The 13,784-nt window shown below is 44.3% G+C and overlaps 1 protein-coding gene and 1 pseudogene across 1 annotated transcript in view; both read right to left on the reverse strand.

The window, feature by feature from the left end:
• The window catches only part of SEMA4D (semaphorin 4D), an 88,787-nt gene that overhangs the window by 31,517 nt on the left and 43,486 nt on the right, over positions 1–13,784 (reverse strand). The gene's annotated exons all lie outside the window — the stretch shown is intronic.
• Positions 9,551–13,784, reverse strand: part of LOC105979711 — a 7,119-nt pseudogene continuing 2,885 nt past the window's right edge.

Consider the following 13,784-nt stretch of genomic DNA (forward strand, 5'->3'; position numbering starts at 1 on the left):
GAAGCTGTAAATCTTAATGGGTGCTGAAGGTCTCATCTTTCACTTGTGAAGTGGCTGGCTGATGGGTTCGAACTACTTGCCTTGTGGTAAGCACACCAATGTGTAATCCACTATGCCACCAGGGTTCCTTTTGGATCTACTAAGTATTTCATAAACACTTTTTACTGACCAGAAAACGGAGATAAAAATATAAAATCTGTTTCACTCTATGGGCTGCGGTAATTCAGTAGAATTCTTGCCTTCTGTGTGTGAAACTTAGGTTTGACTCCTAGCCATTGCTCCTTATAGGCGGTCACCCCCTGTTAGTCAGTGGGAGGTCCTGCATAGATTCTAGTGAACTTTCTAGACTAAGACTAGGAAGAAATAATGAGCTACTTCAGAAAATCAACTAATGAATACCTTATGCCTCACAACAGTTCAATACCATTGTGCATGGGGCTGCTGTGAGGCGGGCCAACTCAACAGCAGCGAGCAATAGCATATTACTTAACTCGCAACCCCTTTGGGGGTCAAACGATCTTTGACAGGGGTCGCCTGATTCATAACAGTAGCAAAATGACAGTTGTGAAGTAGCAACAAAAACAATGTTTTGGTTGGTGGGTCGCCACAACACTAGGAAGTGTACAAAAAGGTCGCGGCATTCGGACGGTTGAGAACCACTGACTTAACTGGCTCTGGACAGAAATCATTGACAATATGAACTTTAAATGTAAAAGATATCTTTATTTTATACAAAATGCAAACCTATCCCTCTCTACCTTGAATCGGTGCTCATGGGAGTCCAAGTTTCATTTTTAGAAGAAAGGTTGTTTTCTTCCTTTACAAAAAGGTAATTTCCAGCATGTCTGTGATCGTCTGCTCCTTTTAACTCTCATGCTGGACACAGCCACTGATGACTGTTTGTGCGTTGTTAAGCCTGAGCAGGAGATGCGGGAGTGCTGCTCCTGCTGTCCTCAGCCCTCAGAGGAATTGTGAAAAAGTAAAAGAGAGACTTAAAATTGCAGAGGCCCTGAGGCTACTATGTGAGTATGTGTGTGTCTCTGTGTGTGCACCCTACATGAGAGACCCCCAATATGTCTGATGATGAAACCCCATGTTGGGTACAATGTAACATTCACAAGCCACACGTTCAGTTAGGGAAGGCTTCAGCCGACAGGGCTTCCTTCCAGACACCCTCCCGACTGCCATACTCTGGGTCCTGTTACAGTCTTATACTAATGGAAACCCAATTTCACCACTGCAGGCTGTAAAAGACACCATCTCGTCCCCATTTAATGTAGTTTAGCTTCTGTTGAATAGCAGCTGTCTGTAGGCAGATAGATTTGTTAGGTAACCAGACAGGGATAGAGGGGTGGTCCCTCCCATGCCTGCACAGACCCCCTACAAGAGGTTGGGAAGAAAAGTCTGGTGGCCATTAATCACCAATAAATACCTTAACTGGGCATGTTACAATTGAAGTCTCCGAGCCAGGTGGGCTTTACAGGGCCAAAGTAGGCCTAGGTGGGGTTGATTCAGCCAATGAGGTCAACCAATATACCTTTGACCACACCTACCCAGTCAGAGGTTTAAAATACCCTGCTGATGGGAACGTGGTCTCCTTTAGCCTGCTCCTGTGCCCACTAGGCCATGCTGCTTGCTCTCTTGCTACGTTTACCATGTGTGGAGGCACAGGCCCATGAGGTTGCCCATTTCCAATTGTGGGCCTCAGCACGGCTTCTGCATGGTTTGGCACACTTCCCTGAAATAGTATGTACTCTTTCGAAACTGTAAAACCTGGAACCTCTCCCATTCTTCATAAAAACTCACGTGGATTACAAACCAGGCTTCGGCATGAATTCTTTCTCGTGTGAAGCCAAGAACCACAGTATTACCCTCTCGAGAAATTTAACATTGTGGTGCCTGTGACTCGGAGACACCTTAAGGTAAGTCCAGCTCAGGATATTTTCCTGGAGCAGCCCTCCAATTCCAGCCTCATTGGCTCTTTTCGGGCACTTTCTGGAATCCTACCTAACCACCCTTGAGAGACTGGGAAATGGGTGGCTTGGTTGGACTTAAACTGCAAGGTGAGTGGTTTGGAAAAGATGCCAGTGTCCTAGAGGGAAGTGGAATCTTCTTGTCTTCCTCCTCTTCCTCCACTAACACTGGTCTGTTGGTGTCTGAGAGCCAACTTGACAACAGCCCCCTATGAAGCCAAGTGTAACATATGGCGGGAGTTCCTATCCCTTCACCTCCCCATGTCTGTCTTCCTATCCTCCTTGTTTTCTGCTTGTACATTGAGCTGCGTATCTGCCTTTCTGCTCCTCTGGTGCCTTGCATGCTTCCCGCAGCCTTGATTCCTGTGAAGTGTTCAAAACACTGCAGTCTGCAGTGGTCTGCTCCATGTTCCTGTCAGCAAAAAGGTCGCATGTACATGTATAAACCCTGTTCTTCTCTGCAGGATCCTGGCTCCCATTGCTTGCGCTTCGCCGACTTGTTCACACACACACTGCGGCTGCCATTTTTCTTGCAGGGCAGCTGTAGTAGTTACATAATCTGGTGTCAATTTTGGACTTGAGAGGATTAAGAGTGAAGGGGTGGAGTCTAGTTTGTAAATCAGGTCATAGCCAATGAGGCCTCTGTGTGGGCATGGCCTGAGAATTCTGGGAACTCCTGGATCTCCTCCTTGGATACAGGAGAGACTCTCTCTCGGCTCACTCCCTGTGAGACATCCCTGTGGAGATGGTCCGAGGCTGATGGAGCCAGACCTCTGGAGCTGGAGAAGCCACATGGAAAGTCCTGCCAGCACTGAGATGCTTACAATGCCATTGGACCTGTGAGACTTCCAACACCTTGGCCTGTGACCTTCCTGCATTCAGTGTCATTGAATGTATTTCATGAGTCAGAAAAGGACTTTATAGATTGGTATTGGACATACGGGCTAGTATCGGACTTATGGACTTGATCTGGATGGGCTGTTTACTCAATGTTGAATTGCTCTTATATATAAAACTCTCTCATACACATATGAGTTTCTATGGATTTGTTCTCTAGTCTACCCAGACTAACACAGAAGCCAACCATGTGACTGTGCATTCCCACAGCAAGACCGCACCACCCAGTGTCCGTTGCCATTTTGTTGTAGTACAGCTGAGCATGTGACCCTCAACAAGATGACTCCCAGTGTTCCAACCATGTGGGCAAGGGGGTACTTTGTGGGCTAGCCCCCTCCAGTTCCCACAGTAGGCCTGGGTTTTCCCACAGATGCCGCCCCCGGCCACCCCTGCTCCCGTTTTCTCCTGTTTGGTGTTTTGCTTTATCTTTCTGCTTGTGTGTTTTGATTTTCCCACTGGCTGGTTTTCCTTTGCCAGATCCTCAGCAAAAGGCATTTGAAAGTCGGTCCACTGAGTAACTGCTAAGGCTTTTGTAATGAAAGGCTTTTTGGCACCACTGCCCCTGGGCCATGCACGTTCCTGGTACAGCTCTGCTGTGACAGTATGTGTCCAGCCAAGGATCCATTTCCCTAGAATGCACCCTGAGGCAATTAACAGGTCTCTCCTCCCCTTCAAAGGCCGCTCATGCCAGTGGTCGCCTTTAAGGCTATTGGAAGGCCACTCCAAGCAGTGGTCTTGCCTTCAGAGGCCCGGTGAATTATTCATGCCAGGAATTCCCTATGTTGGCCCTGTAGGCCCTAATCGGGTAGCCCTTGCATGCTGTCTAGAAAACAGGGCCCAGTTTGCTGGCAAAGACTGGATCCTCCGCCCGGCCCCCGCCCCCGCCCCCACCCTAGAGTAAGGTGCCTGTTCGAGGCCCCAGTTTCATAGCACCTAGTGGCGTGTGCTGGAACTGCAGTTATGACCCTAGGGCACCAAACTCTCCTGACTTCTCCATTGATTGTGTTTGCTAGATGGGTATTGGAGGATCCCTGCCCAAGGAAACACGGCTCTGTTGTATCCTGTCTAATTAGGATTTGACCCACAGATGCTAGTGGAACAGAGGTTAATCTCATTCTGCAACATCATCTGGCCTCAGTACGTTCTAGGTGATGGGGAATCCTGGCCAAAGAATGGCACACTTTCCCTTTAACCCTGACTCAGCTGGAACGTTTCTGTGGAAGGATGGGGAAGCGGGAGGAGTTCTGTTATGTTAGGGCCTTTTTCCTTTTGAGACGCAGTAACGACCTTGGTTCCCAGTGTACCAAGAACCCTCTTAGGGGCCCTGAACCTGAAGGCTCCTTCACCCCCAGCCCAGCCTTACCACCCTTGGACCCTGAACCTGTAGAGCCTGGGGAAACACATGACCCTGCCAACGTTCTACCCTTAATAGAGATAGCTGGGGAGTTTGGTCCCCAGGCAATTCACAAACCTTTCACCCTAATTGAACTCAGGCAGATAAAGAGTGACCTGAAAAGTTACTCAGACAATCCCGAACACTACATAGAGAGCTTTCAGCACCTCCCCCTAGCCCATGACTTGGAAGAATGTAATGATCATACTGGGACAGACTATGACAGACTGAGAAAGAACGATTGCTAAAAGGTGATAGGAAGTTTGCAGAAAGTTTACATGTGATGAATGATAAGTATCCAATAGGAGACAGCTGTGCCAACTACTGACACTGCTTGGGATTATAATGATCCCAAGGACGGGTGGGCATGGGAACATTTTTTGGTGTGTATCACAAGTGGACTGAAGTCAGGTTGGCAAAAGGCCATCAATTATGCCAAAGTGACAGCTATTCACCAAGGGCCCGAGGAAAGCCCCTTAAGTTTCTTAGAGCAGCTGAAAGAAGCTCCAAGGAATCACATCACTGTAGACAAAGACTCATATGAAGGGCAAGTCATACTCAGGGGCAAATTTCTCACAGGCTACACCAGACATTCAGAAAAAGCTCCAGAAGTTAGTGCAGAAGCCTGAAGGAGTTACCCTAGAAGAGATGGTCACTAGTGCTAACACCATCTTTTACACTAGAGACAAGGAAGGGGAAGTCCAGGCTCAGAAGAAGGAAGAGCATTTGGCATGTGCAAGTACTGGCTGCCATTGCTAACCAATGCCCATCAACTGCCTCCCAGGTTTCCCAGACCCCTGAACAAGGCACCAAGTGCTACGTGAGCCAGCATCCGGGTCACTGGGAAAGGAATTGCCCTAACCAAAATAGGCCTCCCCAAGGGCCATGCCACCACTGCAAACAAACTGGCCCTTGGGCGGCACTCTGCCCTATGGGAAACAACCAGGAGGGGAGGTGCTCACAGGCTAGTGTGTGCAGCTGCTAACTGAAGATTGGCCTGGCCTGGCCAGCTAAGCAGCAAGAGATGGCTGTTACTGGTCTGGGGCCTTGGGTGAGCAATTGCTGTGCAGGTAGGTAAGCAAATTTCCTCCTAGCTACTGGGGCCACCTACTCTGTCCTTACCTCTTTCCCGGGACTCCTGGCACCAATATGGTGTGTCATGAAAACCTGTAGCCAAACACTTTACAGAACCCTTAAGGTGTGGGATTATAAAGAGACTTTTCCCAAGCTTTGTCTTCCCCAAAGACATGCCAAACATTAGAGGCTATTTGCCAGCATATTGTGGGAGGTCAGATGTTTAGAGACATCCTCCCTGAAGGCAGTCAGTTGCTAGACTACTGTCTGGTCCCACCACAGGTAGGCCCCACTCCCTGCTGTTAAGGACAATGGGCTACTTCTCCCTAAAGGCTTGCAACCATTAGTTTGGTTCCTGTAGGTGGGGTTACACCCTACTGATAATAGTTTCTATGGTGGGCCAGAGAACAGGTCAAACCGGTTCAGTGACATCCAAAGTTAGGCTGCCATCCTGAATCTAGGATCCACCCTTCTTGTCACATGTATACCCCAAAACTCTTCCTATTGCATGTATATCCCTAGATTGTCCCCCTCTCATTGCTGTATAACCTATAGTGCAACATGTCTTTACCTGTAATTAGGGGGCTTGCATGCCCCCCAAAGATATATAGGTCTTGGTTAGCAATAAAGAGTTCTCGTTGGTTCCCCCTCTCCTCTCCCATCCTCACTCCCCTGTTCCCTTTCCCCTTGTCCTCCTTCCCCTCCCTCTCTCCACGTGGACCACCAAGTGAGGATGAGGTGAACTTTGCTACCATGAAATGTGACTGACTCCATTATTTCAGTGTCTTTTCTATCTTTCATACTCTTTATGACTTTACTATAATCTTTACCTATTATCGCTATACAATTGCGCCTACCAGGCCGGTGATAATGTGTTAGGGGCTGATTAACCCTGACTTTAAGGTACCTATAGAACAACTTCTATTTCCCTGATAGCTTCCTAGTAATCCCTGAATGTCCTGCTGCTCTCCTAGGCTCAGATGTATTGTCTAAGCTACACACCTACATAGTCATTAGGCTTCATCCTCGTCCCATTATAGTTTTCCAAATGTCCCTGACCAGAGGCAGAGGAGTTCTCACACAGGCACAGTGGGAAAGAGCCATAAACCCTGAAGTCTGGGACACGGGAGTGTCCCTGACAGAGCTACATATGCAACCCCTGTAAATATTTTCCTAAAAGACCCCACCACAGTCTTTAAGCTAGTAAATTCTTTCACACAATTCTGTGTTTAAAGTAAACTGCCACCCATGCCTGTCAATCCTAAGATGTATTTTCTAAACTTCCAATATCAAGGGCCCTGCTAGCTCACAGCTTTGTCCCTGCTTTACCTAAACTATTCACCTGTTTTGTTTCTTCGAGAAGTCATCAGATTACCAATGTCTCTGAGCCAAGTGTGCCAGCCCCAGGATCACCAGCTCCTGGCTCACCCCAACCTCACTCACAGTGGGCCCCAAAAATTAAGGTGACCAGATTTTAACATTGGTAAAGCGGGACAAAAGAGGGACACCATTGATAAAACTCATATCCTGGCGAAATAGTCACATGGCAGCCGAAAACCGTATACCCTAGCTTGTCATGCATTCTTTCCAAAAATCGGGACTTTTTAAAAATGTCGTGGGATGCGGGAAAATTTGTTAAAAATCAGGACTGTCCCACCAAAGGCGAGACGTCTGGTCACCTTACCCTAAGTAGACACCCCCCTTCCAGAAGAGTATGAAGGTGATGGAATCAAAGACCCATGTCGTGCCCCTTTTGCCAGCAGGAAGCAGCCAGGGGAAATGTTAGATAGCCAGATAGGGAGAGGGGGGTTGTCCCTCCCATGCCTGCACAGACCCCCTACAGGAAGTTGTGAAGAAAAACCAAGTGACCATTAGCCACCATAAAGACCTTAACTGGGCATGCTCCAATTCAGGCCTCCGAGCCAGGTGGGCCTTACACCCGGGTGGCTTAAACTAGACCCAGGTGAGATTGATTCAGCCAATGGGGTTAATAATACCTTCAACTATGCCTACCCAGCCAGGTTTAAACTACCCTGGTGGTGGGAACACGGTCTCTTTTACCGTGCTCCTGTGCCGCTTGGCCGTGCTGTTCACTGTGTGGCCCCACAGTTCACCACGTATGGGGGCACAGTCCCACAAGGTTCCCCATGTTCAGTTGTGGGCCTCAGAGCAGCTTCTTCACGGTTTGACACGCTTCCTTGAAATAGTGACTTTTGAGACAGTGAACCCTGAAACTTCTCCTGTCCTTTATAAAACTCACTTGGATTACAAACCAAGCTTCATTATGAATTCTTTCTCATGTGAAACCAAGAACCGAGATATTACCCACCCAAGAAACCTAACAGATTTATTTCTGGGTTCTCTGTTCTATTGGTCTATACGTTTCTCGTTGTACCAGTACCAGGCTGTTTTGATAACTGTGGTTGTGTAGTAGGGTTTAAGATCAAGAAGTGAGACTGTTCCTACCTTGTTCTTCTTAAGTAGTGTTTTTGCTTATCTTGGAGATCTTTCCTCTGGATATAAGGTTGGTGATAAACTTTTCCATTTCTTTAAAGAATTATGCTGGGATCCAGATGGGAAACATTCTCCCATCTATGTAGCTAGCATTTAGTTCCTTGTATTACTCTTTTAAAGTTTTATTTCTATGTCAATACAAGGCATGGCCTGGGAGACAGGTGAGAGAGAAGTGGATTCTATGAATCAAAAAGCACAAACATCATCCCAATTGGGTGTTGCTCATCAGAAGAAAGAGAAGACAGATGACAAAAGAGAATAATGATTTAGATGAGGAAGAACTATAACAAGTTGATTAGCTCCAAGTAGCTGAAGAAATGGCAAAGGAAAGTAAGAAGGAAACTGAAAGAACAGTTGACCCATTTTCCTCCAGATACTTCACTGTAGGATGACCAATTGAGCAGTGAGAAAAGGAAAAAGAAAAAAAGGAACTTCCAGCCCTGTCAAAGCAAGGTACTTTGTATTGATAAATATAAGATGCTTCCCTAAAGAAATAGTGTCATTTTCAATTCTTGAGTGATATTTGATTATGTAACAAACACAAATAAATTGTATTCTTTCATTTGGAGCCATTGCCATCACAAGACTAATGGGTAACATGTATGCAGTCCTACCCAGTGGCCATAACTAAACCACTGAATTGATTCTAACTCATGGGGAACCCATATGTGTCAGAGTAGAACTGTGCTCCTTAGAGTTTTCATTACAGGTTTTTCAGAAATAGCTCGCCATGCCTGGAATCTCAACCTTTCACTTAATAGCCAAGCACAATAGCTATTTGCAGCACCTAGGGACACCCATTTGGCTCTTGTTATTTCTACAGGCTGAATGCTTTACAAGAATGTACTCATTGAGGAATTGGAATACTATCCTCTTTTGCAGGCAAGGAAACTGATGTGTTTAAGTCAAATGTCTAGTAAGAAGCTGAGCCAGAACCTTGGTGGTCAACTGCAGTCTCTGCCCTTGACTACTTACATCTGCTTTTAAAATAATAGGAGCCTAATTCTCCCTACCACCACTCCAGCTTACAAATTCTTGGGTTGTTTTTTTTTATAAATACACTAGCTTTGGTAGCTTTTTATCTCTTATCATTTAAATAATTTCTGCTCACTGTAGGACATGTAGACACAGAGAAGGAAATAAAAGGGTTATTTCGGATCCTACAATTAAAGCAGGTTTGTCTCTTAAGATGCTGACTGAGTAACATATACCACAGAGACTCACAGAAATCATCACAGCAGAACCACTGAGAGAGATATTCTTTTCTTCCAGGACACAGGAGTAGCAGAATAAAGGTTTATAAGCAAATTTACTAAACTCAAAGGGACAGTAATGTCTGCTAATAAGGCCTCCCTATGCCAACAGCCCCTCCGGCACTCGCCCAGCAGACTGCAGAAGCAGAGGAGACACAGGACATAGTTCTAAGGAACCAGATGGGGCCAGATAAAAGTGAACAAGTTTTGGCTGTTTCCCAGGATGAGAGCTCAGCTCATAGCCCTAACTTCCAAATTGAAGACTGTGTGCTGCCCACAGCATACTAAGCCATGTGGGGATAAGTCACAGGGCGGCCTGGAAAATGCACAAGCAGTAAACACAAGCTCAGGGAATGCTAGCAACAAAACTACTCCCCCTTTTGTGGGACATAGTTCTGCAAGGCCCCTGATCTTTTTTTTTCCATTTGAAAGCAGTCACTGTTTTATTAAGAGACCAGATTACAAAAATAATCATGGCAGACACCTGCGTTCATCCTTCTAATGAGCCTGTTGCTCTGGCCTTCCCTGTTGCCTGCATCTCCACCTTCTACGAAGTGGGTGGTCTTTTTCTTCATCCCACCTCGTGGAGAAGATCATCTGAAGGGCCACAGGACGTTATTCGCTTCTTTGAAGCATTTCCCAACAGTCTAGATCTCATGAATCCGATCCCTCATGCCGATAATGCCATATTGACCAAGAAACCGTGCAATCAGTGTTATCTGTCAGGGCAATACGCTTCTTAGTGATTTTGCCATCACCACGCTTGTAGATGAGTTCATTCACAGACTTCAGGGTTGGGTACCCCCATGCAATGTATGGTTCCACAATCCTTAGCATATTAATTGAAGCCTTGTTAAGCTTAACAAAGGTGTCATTGAAAATCTGGCAAAGGTGGAGAAGCTGTTACACTTTTCAAACCTTTGGGCTCACACTATTGATACCTCTGATCCTGATAACAAATGCCAGCTTGGGTTCTCCAGGCACATAGAAGCTGCCAGCTTTTCTTGCCATCCGAGCTATTCGGATTTCAGTTCTGTACATCTGCCTGTATTCCTTGTGATAGTGCTTAGCTTTCTCATAGATAAATTTCTTCCTTGCCTTTTGAAGCATCTTTTGGGCAAACTACTTTCTTAGGCGTTTGATCTTTCGTTCTGTGAAATTCCTTCGCTTTTTCTTAAGGGGCTCTGGAACAGCAGGGACCTTCTTCTTCTCCGTGACAGCCTCCGTGATTCCAGCCAGTTAAAAAAGTTAAGTAGCGCCCCTGATCTTAAGTCACCCAAAAAGCTTTAAAAAACACAGACATTTGAAGGCAATTTTAAAAATTATATTTTTAAACTTATCTGGGCAGCACCCAACACACACCTGGTCCACTGGCATTTAATTAACATAACAATATGCATAGAAACAGCAACAGCAAATGCCCTTTGAGTAGGCTTTTTCCTCCTCTCTATCTTACCTAGGTGAGAAGCATGTATAACCATACCTGCACCCCCTACTTGGTCACCCCCATCATGCAAAGGAAGAGGTGTACATAGTAAATAGACCCACTCTTCACACAAGACCAGGGGCCTCCAGCCCAAATAGGCAAAGCTAACCCAGCTTCCACGAGGTGCAGCTCACTCAAGCTCTCCCCACCCTTTTGCCTCATTTTTTTTATCCTCAAACTGCTCTGGGTCACAGTTAACACACCCCTGGCTCATTAACAAGTCATTAGCATAATAAAACAATCAGAAACTTCAATGCAGGCAGGCAAATTAGGCTTGAAGTACACACTGGAAACCTAGAGGCCCAGAGGCCACTCATGGAGTATATACCTAGCTACACAACAAGCTGTCTGGAGACACCAGCTGCTGGTCATACCCCAACCCTCTCGCAGAATCCACATGTCCTCTGAGTAGGGCATCACTTTATTCTGCCACCTAGCTAGGTGGTAGGTACAGACCCCATTCTCCAACCCCACTTGTTCAGCCACACCATCTGAAAGAGTGAATCTCATTCCCTCTGACTTGATTCAGCAGAGGACTATTCTCTCAAGACAATTAATTTAAACCCTAAGAATACAGGACCCACAGCCATCCCAAACACCATAATAATTCCTCTAGCCATAGTCTCAATCCTACTCCAACACCCTAAAAGATCATAAGGTAGTAAAATATAATACTACCAGACACCGTCCCCAATTGCTTAAAAGACCCCTGCTAAACAATCCTGACTCCCCTACCAGGACAACAGGTGGGACCCAGCTGTTCTCTTTGCTGGCTCTGTTGTTGTTCTGTGTTCTATTGCTCCTATACCCTCCACCTCTTTAAAACAAAGTTGAGCACTATTCTTATAATTCATACTCAATCAGGACTTCCCCCTCTGTAGGTATGCATAAGGACAGGGGGGGAATATATATATTTATATTACTTTGCTGTTTTACTTTCAATTTATTTTCTAGTCCCTTAACACCATCAATCCAGAAGTTAACACCCACAACAGAGACAAAGGTCCTGGGTAAAGCTTAGAGCCCAAACAAATATACATTAACAGCTGTCTTGCAGCTTACTCCAGTAATATTTTTCCTAGTATTATTTTAAAACTTTTGCCTCTGGCCCTTTCCTTTAATTGGCCTCTCTCTAATCTAAATATCTAAAGTTTTATTTCATAGTACTATTAACCTACCTTTTACTTTCTCTTTTCTTCTCATCAAACCCTTTCTTTCCTTCACATCCTCATAAAACCAATAGCTGACACTGTTCTAACGTTTTAAAAATATTCAGAAGATATTGGTGCACACACAAAAAACCCCAAGAAAAACAGAAACAAATAACTGAACACCAACTAGACCTAAATGTAATAATGCCTGAAACTGAACAGGCTATGGATTTACCATAAAAATATTTTAATATGATGATAGCACTTGTGTGACAGTTGAAGGAGGAGTCTGAGAGAAAAAGTGAAACAACAGAAAAGCTCAAAGCCTCACTACATGCTGTAGACGAAAAACTCTAATCAGAAACACAAAAATCAAACACTACAACAGCAAAACTAAAATACTATAAAGGAACAGCACGATGCTATAAAAGAACAGAGAAACAATTGAAGAGATGGAAACCCAAATCAGCAAGCTAGAAGAAAAAATCTATAGATTCCAACCTAAAAGAAGAACAAATAACAAATAATGCAAAGGAGAACAATGTGGGACACAATCAAGAGGAACAACTTGCTTATTATAGGATTCCATGAGGAAGAAGCAAAAAAAAAAAAAAATCCACACAGAGAATAGTCCAAGAGCTCCTGCAAGAAAACTTTCTTCTAAATCTAAAGGAGAAAGAGATAACTGTTCAAGAAGCCGAAAGAACCCCAGCCAGGAGAGATCCCCAAAGGAAAATTCCCTGGCATATTTTAGTCAAGCTGTCTAACATCAATGACAAGGGAAAAGTTTTGAGAGCAGCCAGAGAAAAAAGATCAATTACATACAGAGGGCCAGCAATTAGAATAACCTCAGATTTCTCAGCAGAAACCATGCAGACAATAAGAAAATGGAGTGATGTATACAGAGTACTGGAGGAATAAAAACTGTCAACCTAGAATCCTGTACCCAGCAAAATTATCACTCAAATATGATGGAGAAATAAAAATATTCTAAGAAAGGAGAAGCTAAAAGAACACAAAAACAATACCATCACTCCAAAAAATACTCAACAAAGTACTATGACCAAAAGATAAATAGCAACAACACACAGACTTGGAACCAACAAGACGATTCCTCACATAACAAAAGAAGAAACAGAGCAGACCATTAAGAAACTTACAGCCAAGAAAAGCCCAGGTACAGATGGTTTCACAGGGGAATTCTATGAAATATTCAGAGATCTGACACCAGTACTACACAAACTATTCCAGAACATAGAAAAAGACAACAAACTCCCAAATGCATTCTATGAAGCCAGTATAACACTGATACCCAAACCAGGGAAAGACCCCATAAAGATTGAAAATTATAAACCAATCTACCTCATGAACACAGATGCCAATAGAATACAGTAGTGGATTAAAAAAAATAACTCCAGGTATGCAAGGATGGTTCAATATTTAATGTAATCTACCACATAAATAAGGCAAGAAATAAAAATCATATGATCCAATCAATAGATGCAGAAAAGGCATTTGACAATATTCAATATCCATTTATTTTCAACATAAATAGAAATAGAAGGAAAATTCCTCAATATAAAAGCTATATAAGGGAAACCAATAGCCAACATCATGCTCAAAGGGGAAAACTAGAAACTTTCCCACTGAAAACAGGAACTAGGCAAGGATATCCCCTCTCATCACTTTTTTTTTTGAAAGCAAAAAAAGTTTTGTTTCTTTTATCATTAAATACAATTTTAATCTCGTTTCCTTTTTTAAAAAATCGTTTTATTAGGGGCTCATACAACTCTTATCACAATCCATACATACATCAATGTACAAAGCACATTTGTACATTCATTGCCCTCATCATTCTCAAAACATTTGTTCTATACTTAAGCCCCTGGTATCAGGTCTTCATTTTCCCCCCAGCTCCCCCCTCCCTCATGAACCTTTGATAATTTATAAATTATTTTGTCATATCTTGTCCTGTCTGATGTCTCCCCTCACCAACTTTTCTGTTGTCCGTCCCCCAGGGAGGAGGTCACATGTAGATCCTTG

The sequence above is a fragment of the Echinops telfairi genome, unplaced genomic scaffold, assembly GCF_000313985.2.
Source record: "Echinops telfairi isolate 266 unplaced genomic scaffold, ASM31398v2 ScPeMD7_27;HRSCAF=92, whole genome shotgun sequence".
In the NCBI taxonomy this organism is placed as follows: domain Eukaryota; kingdom Metazoa; phylum Chordata; class Mammalia; order Afrosoricida; family Tenrecidae; genus Echinops; species Echinops telfairi.